The sequence below is a fragment of the Sorex fumeus genome, unplaced genomic scaffold (assembly GCF_029834395.1).
Source record: "Sorex fumeus unplaced genomic scaffold, SorFum_2.1 ptg000058l, whole genome shotgun sequence".
NCBI lineage: Eukaryota > Metazoa > Chordata > Mammalia > Eulipotyphla > Soricidae > Sorex > Sorex fumeus.
Genome location: NW_026606115.1, coordinates 26,994,165 through 27,002,439, shown reverse-complemented (window position 1 = coordinate 27,002,439; position 8,275 = coordinate 26,994,165).

Here is an 8,275-nt window from a genome sequence, read left to right as displayed (position 1 = left end):
CTGAGACACTGATGGTGGAAAATGCACACTGGTGAAGGGACAGGTGTTGGAGCATTGTATGAATGAAACCCAGTCATGGACAACTTTCTATATCTCACAGTTATTCAACAAAAAATTAAGATAAAAATTCTTATTCTACGTGGATACTGTCAATATTTTAATTTGTGACTCTTGAGGATTAGAGCTGTGCATTTTCTCACAGCTTACATGTACCACTAGAATTTGTAATTTAAATTGACATATTTTACTCTTCGATGTCATTTTCAATTTCTTATCAACCTTCATGTGAAAATTTTTGTTCCTTTGAGACTTAAGCCATATGGTTGAAACACATTTACTTTTATTCTTCAAAGACTTTTTTACCTAGCATAATCTCCCCTTTTCATCATAAATCACCCATTATTTTGGATAGTTTTATAAACTTTATGAATGACCACAACAAATTTATGCATTCTTGAAATCCAGGGGTTTACTCTATGTTATACGCTACGACATTGTCATAGATGACCCTTATCATAAATAGATTTGGTAATATTCATTCATTTTTCATTTCATTTCATCATCCTGTTATTCGTCGATTGCCTTGAGCAGGCCCCAGTAACGTCTCTTTCATCCTAATCCTGAGATTATATTCAAGGATCTTTAGGAGAATGGGACTCATCATTGTTACTGGTATTTGGCATATTTGGTACGCCACGGGGAGTTTGCCAGACTCTGCCCTGTGGGCAGGCTACATTCGATAGCCTGCAAGTTTGTTTGGTAATATTCAAAATTTAAAATTTACATATTTTGAGCAACATCTCGTAGACATGTCTTCAGACTTCATGCCAATATATCTCATTGGGGGCAAACCAGAGGGGCAAGAGTGACTGTCTTCACTTGTCCCATTAAAGCCCAGCAGCTGAAAACCTCCAGAACTCAATCATCACCATGCTCATCCCCAATCTCCAAAGGCTTGGATGAGTCTCATCCATGAGTGAATCTGCTGAAAAATCCAGATATGCAGGAATTGTTACTGAAATCTCCAGGCTCACACGGAATTGGGATGGGTGACTCCCCCTATCTCCCTGTGTTCAGTTATGCCCAGTAACTGCCTCTGGATCCATCACTGTATCACTGTGTCACTGTCATCCTGTTCATTAATTTACTCGAGCAGGAACCAGTAACATCTGCATTCGTCCTAGACCTGAGGTTTTAGCAGCCTCTCCTTACTCGTCCTTCCCAACAGTGCTGCATTGGAGGCTCTTTCAGGGTCAGGGGAATGAGATACATCACTATATGGATCCATATAAGTTCATTAAAGGCCATGATTCAAAGACTCACTAATAAATCTCTTGAAAGAGAGCAACATAAGAGCAGACACCACAAACATGACTGGACACAAAAGTTACTATCCAGTAAAAAATTAATTAACTTCAGCTGTATCACAATATTTAAAATTTTAGAATTTCTGATATACCAATGGTAGCACATAACATTTGATGGGGTGGTAAGTAGAAGGGAATGAAACTCATGGAAAAATACACACACATGCATATATGCAAGGAAATATCTTTAACAGCATGTTAGTAATCTCTTATTCAAAGACTTGAAATACAACAATCTTCACACACTTTCCTCTAAGGAAAAGTTTTTGGATCATTTTCACTGGATTATTCATAACACAGAATACAAGATAAATTATTTAAGTCCTGCTTTGGGAGCAGGCTTTGGAGGTCGGGTAGAACCATTCTAAATATGGTAGTGCGAAGGTATAATGGTGGTGTGATTGGTGTTTGAATATTAAATATAATAAATTTGACAGAGAGAGAGAAAGAGAGAGATACAGAGAAAGACAAATTAGAGACAGAGAGACTGAGATGAGAGAGAAAGAGAGAGAGAGAGAGAGAGAGAGAGAGAGAGAGAGAGAGAGAGAAAGTGCTTGCCATAGAGGCAGGGGAGAGTTTGAGGCAGGGAAACTGGGGACATTGGTGGTGAGAAATGTACATTATGAAGGAACCAGTGTTGGACCATTATATGACTGAAACCCAGTCATAAACAAACTTGTAACTGTAATCACTTGATCACTTGATCCCCCGTTATTCATCGATTTACTCAAGCGGGTGCCAGTAACATCTCCATTCATCCCTGTTGCATGCTAGCATAGCCCAATGGCATCTGTTCGTTCTAGGAACATTCAGAGCCTCAACCCAATCATTCAGGGTCTTGATGAAGAAGCCTGACCATCTTGTAGGTGGGCGTCCACACGATCTTTTGTCGTCCCGTGGAATCCAGGCAGTAATGGCTCTAGTCCAGCGGTTGTCTGTAAACCTCGTTACATGTCCAACCCATCTGATTTTTGATGCCTTGGCAAATGAGACAGAGTCCCTGATTCTTGAGTGTTGATGGAAATCAGAACTCCGGATTCTATCTCTCATTTGAGTGAAGCGTGATATTCCAAGCATAGCTCTTTCAATTCCTCTTTGAGAGATCCGAATAGTGTTCTCATCCTGTTTTTGAAGGGCCCAGGTCTCTGAGACATATGTTAATGAAAGAAGAACAGTGGAATCGAAGAGATGTGCTCATAGCTGGAGGTTCTTTGTCCTCTTAGTTATTTCTTCAACGCTCTTGAAGGCATTCCAAGCTGCTCTCTTCCTCCTGCGCAACTCAGGTGCCAGGTCATTCACTGTGTTGATTTCTAGACCTAGATATATATAACTGTTGCATTCAGAGATGGTGGTTCCGTTGAGAGCGAATGAAGCGTCAGGAATGAGGCTGTTTCTCATAAACATTGTCTTCGTAAGATTCAGCTGTAGTCCAACCTTTCCACACTCACTGTCAAAGTTGGTCAGCATTTGTGCAGCTTGGCTGATATTTGGTGGTATTAGAACGATGTCATCAGCAAAGCAGAGGTGATATAGTTGCCGACCATCTATCTTCACTCCTATTCTTTCCCATTCCAGCCATCACATGATGTTCTCGAGGGTGGCACTGAAGAGTTTTGGTGAAATGGTATCACCCTGCCAAACCCCTCTCTTGACATGGATGATTACTTATTTGTAGAATGGTGAGATCCTGGTAGTGAATCCGTAATAGAGCTCACAGAGGATCCTGATGTATTGAGTTTGTACGCCCTGATAGGCTAGTGCTTCTATGACTGCTTCCGTCTCAACAGAATCAAAGGCCTTCTTTAAATCAATGAATGTTAGACAGAGTGGCATCTTGAACCTCTGAGAAACCTCAATGAGCTTAGTAATCATGTGGATATGGTCGATGGTACTGAATACTTTTCGGAATCAGGCTTGTTCATATGGTTGTCCTTCATCTAGTGTTCTGCTAATCCTATTCAGGATGACTCGAGTGAACAGTTTGTAGATGACAGACAATAGGCAGATTGGGCGATAGTTGCCAATGTCGTGGATGTCTCCCTTCTTGTATAGTAGTACAGTCTTGCTGGTTTTCCATTGGGATGGAACCTTGCATTCAGACAGGTAGCGTGTGAAGAGCTGAGCCAGTGTATTGATGAGTACTGATGGTAAGTTCTTCAGGTGTTCAGGTCTGATCATTTCTGGGCCAGGTGCTCTTTGTTTCTTTATCAATGAGATGGCATGTTGAATTTCAGAAGGGAGAACATCGGGAACGATATATCCATCATGCGGAATGTGGTATGTGGGCAAGTGGACGTGGCTATTAAAGAGATCTGAGTAGAAGTCATGAATAATCTTCTCCATTGCCCTTCTGTACGATGTGGTAGATCCATCAGGATGTCAGAGGGCAGTCATTTTGGTCTTGTAGTTGGTGATGGACAGACGGGCATTACGAATGCTTTTCCTGGCTTCTGCCGCACCTACCAGCACCACTGTTCTCCTGTCTTTGAGGTCATCCTTGATGGCTTCTCAGCATTGTTTTGCCAGCTCGGACGTTCGCTTGTGGTTGCCTGAGGCATGTGCCAAGCCACATTGGCGAATAAGATCAAGAGTGTTCAAAGAAAGGTGGTTTATTGTGGTTATCTCTCTCTTGGCATTCCTTACACAATCATGGAGGTGCTAAATTATTCGATTGTATTCCTCATCAATGTTGTCAATGACTGCATCTTCCCATGTTGCTGCAACAGATTATCACACCAAGCTCTCGGGAGAGAATAAGGCAGAGTCTCCTACCCTGTGCCTAACTGTCCTCACCAGGGCCCAACAACGAAGACCTCCAGGCCCCAGCCAAGGTCATGGTGGGACCACTCTCCACACACTTGGATGAGCCTCACGCATAAAAGAACTGGCAGAGGAACCCAGGTGTGTGGGACCCAGGGCTGAGATCTCCAAGCCTGCACCGTTTGGGACTGGACCTGCCAGTAGCTAGACAGTTACACCCACCAACTGCCGTGTAACCCCAACAACGGCCAGGATCCAGAGATTATCACACCAAGTTCCTGGGAGCATGTGCGGCTGCATTTGCAGCCGCGTGACTTTTTACTTACATTTATTTAAGTTTTCAGGGTACCTTAAATATCCCACCCACACGGCAGAGCCTGGCAAGCTATCCGTGGTCTATTCGATATGCTAAATCCAGTAAAAAAAATGGATCTCATTCCAGTAACTGTAATAAATAAATAAAATGTTAAATATATTTAAAAAATAAATAAATGTAATAAATTTTTGTGAAGAACTTTATAAAAATATAATTATATTATAAAGGAAAGAAAAATGTAAAATATTCACATATTTTACCTTACAGTATTATAGTTTTATTATACTCTTACCTTACTGTCCCTTGTCTCTTGATTTTTTTATTCTTAAATTTGAGGCAGTAGAGCACAATCACTTGATCACTTGATATCCCGTTACTCATCAATTTGCTCGAGCGGGCGCCAGTAATGTCTCCATTCATCCCTATTGCGTGCTAGCGTAGCCCAATGGTATCTGCTCGTTCTAGGAACATGAAGAGTCTCAGGGTCTTGACGAAGTCTGACCATCTCGTAGGTGGGCATCCACACGATCTTTTGACTAGTTTACTTATTATAAAATTTAATATCTATGGGACTTTTCACTTTTTTTGTATCTTCCTGAGTCAGTTTTGGAAATTTACATTTTGCAAGGAATTGGTCCATCTGACTTAGTCATTAAATACATCAGGTATAAAACTGATTCAGAAGGTTCTCATAATTTTATACTGCCCCTACAGCTTGTTTCTATGGCAGACGTCTCTTTCTCTCTCTCTCTCTCCCTCTCTCTCTCTCTCTCTGTCTTTCTCTTTCTCTGTCTCTGTCTCTCTCTTTCATTTTCCTTTTTGGAATTGCGGTTCCTACTGTTACTGAATGGATATCATCCATATTACTTTACTTCCTTTCATCACTCGGTTTTTGTCCAGAGTGATCATTTCTAACTATCATTGTCATAGTGGTCCCTTCTCTGTCCTAACTGAACTCCCCTTCCCCTTTGTGGCAGTTTTCCACTATGAACCTCCTGGCCCTTTTCTCTACTGTCTTTGAATATTATTCACATACTATGATGTTTTATATCCCAGAAATGAATGCAATCATTGTGTCTGTTACTCTTCCTCTGACAGATTTCCCTTAGCATGATACTCTTAATGTCCATCCATGTATAATTGAATTTCATGACTTAATTTGTTCTGGTGTCCATGTAATATTTTATTGTATAGATGCACCATGGTTTCTTTATCCAGTTGTCTTTTCTCAGGCACTTGAGTTGTTTTCAAATTCTGGCTATTGTGAATAGTACTGCAATGAACAGCAGCATACATATAGCTTTTCTGCATTATGGCTTGTGGTCACTAGGGCATATCCCCAGAAGTAGCATTGCTGGGTTATATGGAAGCTCAATATCTAGTTTTTTGACAAATTTCCATATTGTTTTCTACTAAGGTTGGACCAATTGGCATCCCCACCAGTAGTGAATGAGCTTCCCTTTCTCTGTGCATCCATGCCAGTACTGTTGTTTATCTGATATAAGCCAGTATCTTTGGCATGAAATGATATGTCATTTTTTTGACTTGAATCTCTCTGATAATTAGTGATGTAGAACTTTTTTTCATGTGCCTTTTGACTATTTGCATTTCCTTGCGGAAGTTTCTTTTCATTTCTTCTCCCCGTTTTTTGACGGGATTATATGCTTCTTTCTTGTTATACCAATGCCTTATAGATCTTGAACACTAATGCTTTATCAGATGAGTATTGGGCAAACAATTTCTCCCATTCCATGGACTGTTTTTGTATTTTGGTCACTATTTCTTTTGAGATGCAGAAACTTCTTCGTTTAATTTAGTCACATTTTATCTTTGTTTCTACTTTTTTGTTAAGTGTTGTGTGAAGATGCCTTTATCTTCAATGCCATATAGGGCCCTGTTTACGTTTTCCTCTATGTAACTTATGGATTAAGGTATGATATCAAATATTTAATACATTTTGAGTTGAGTTTTGTGCATGGTATTAGAAAGAGTTCTGAATTTATTTTTGTGCATGTAGCTGCCAGTTCTCTTAACACTTGTTGAAGTGGCTTTCCCTGCTTCGCTTCATATTTTTTCCCCTTTAAAAAAGATTTACTGATCATATCTATGTCTATTCCAGTATATTTAAGTCTATTCCATTGTTTTGACAGTTTCTATTTATTCTAATACCATACTATTTTAATTACTATGGTTTTGAGTAGAGTTTCAGTCTGGGAAAGTGATGCCTCCCATCCTCTTTACCTAAGGACTGCTTTAGCTATTCAGGTAGAAGGAGGAGGTGTTTATCCGTTAGAACATCAAGAGAGTTTGATACATTTCCTTAAAATAATGACATGGGTGTGGCCAGAGTGATAGTACAGTGCGTAGAGAGTTTCTGAGCATTGTGGCTGTGACTCCACCAAGAAAAAAAAGCCAATGAAAATGACATAGCTATCCTTACATGAATTTGACTCTGTAGAATGCTTGGGGAAATACTTTGTAAATAACTTTGTAACTGATGCAGTACTTTGTTATTTTTAACTAAATTTGTTAATCACAGTGCTTTAATCAAATGTGCAAAAAGATAAATATGTGAGCTACATGTATACATATGAATGAAGTACCATGAAACCCAGGTAATTCAGAACTTTGACCTTGGACTCTGGGTCCAACGGGACCCGGGAGCAGAGATCCTCTGCCTGCTTCCCTCAGTCTCCCAGGACTCAGGGGTCACACCCATAGGCCACTCCCTGCGGTTGCCAGATAATCTCCTCATTGGCCACCCTCCAGAACTCATGGCTCCTTCTCCTGGAACAGAGCATAAAATGAGGCTCCCATAACCATGCCACCAGACTCTTCACCAGTCTGTTTTCAATGGGGTGACCCAGAGGGGGGTGGGGGAGAGCCCTCCCCACAACAAGAGACCCAACCCCGGCAGCCAACCTCCAGTACCTAAGCTCCGCCACCCTCCAGGCCACTTTCTGGATCACAGAACCACATTGCGGCCACATCATAAAGACACATCATAAGACACATCATAAGACATTTCATAAGACATCATAAGACACTTCACGGACACATCATAAGACACTTCCTACCTGTTTTTCATAATTACCATACTAAGTTTGATGGGGTTCAGACAATAGGCAACAAAACAACAAAGTCTCACAATGGAGATGTTACTGGGCCCGCTCTAGAAAATTGATGAACAATGGGAGGACAGTGACAATTCTCTCTCTCTCTCTCTCTCTCTCTCTATATATATATATATATATATATATATATATATAGCACTGCACTGTAGCGCTGTCCTCCCATTGTTCTTCAATTTGCTTGAGCGGGCACCAGTAACATCTCATAACAAATTGTGAAACTTGTTACTGTTTTTGGCATATTGAATATGTCACGTGTAGCTTGCCAGGCTTTGCCGTGCGGGAGAGATACTCTCATTAGCTTGCCGGGCTCTCCGAGAGGGGCATTCGGAGAGCCCAGCAAGCTACTGAGAGTATCTCATCCTCACGAAAAAGCCTGGCAAGCTCCCCTTGGCGTATTCGATATGCCAAAAACAGTAACTATAACAGGTCTCATTTCCCTGACCCCGAAAGAGCCTCCAATCATTGGGAAATAGTAAGGAGTAAGGAGAAGCTGCTAAAATATCAGGATTGGGACAAATGGAGACATCACTTGTGCCAACTTGAGTAAATAGATGAACAACCGGATGACAGTGATATAGTGATGTACACATATATACATATATAGTCATGTGTCATGTATGCATAAACAAATATATAGTCATGTTTTCCTTAATTACAGGTATATTTTTGGGAAATGAGTCCTTAGTCAATTCTATCAT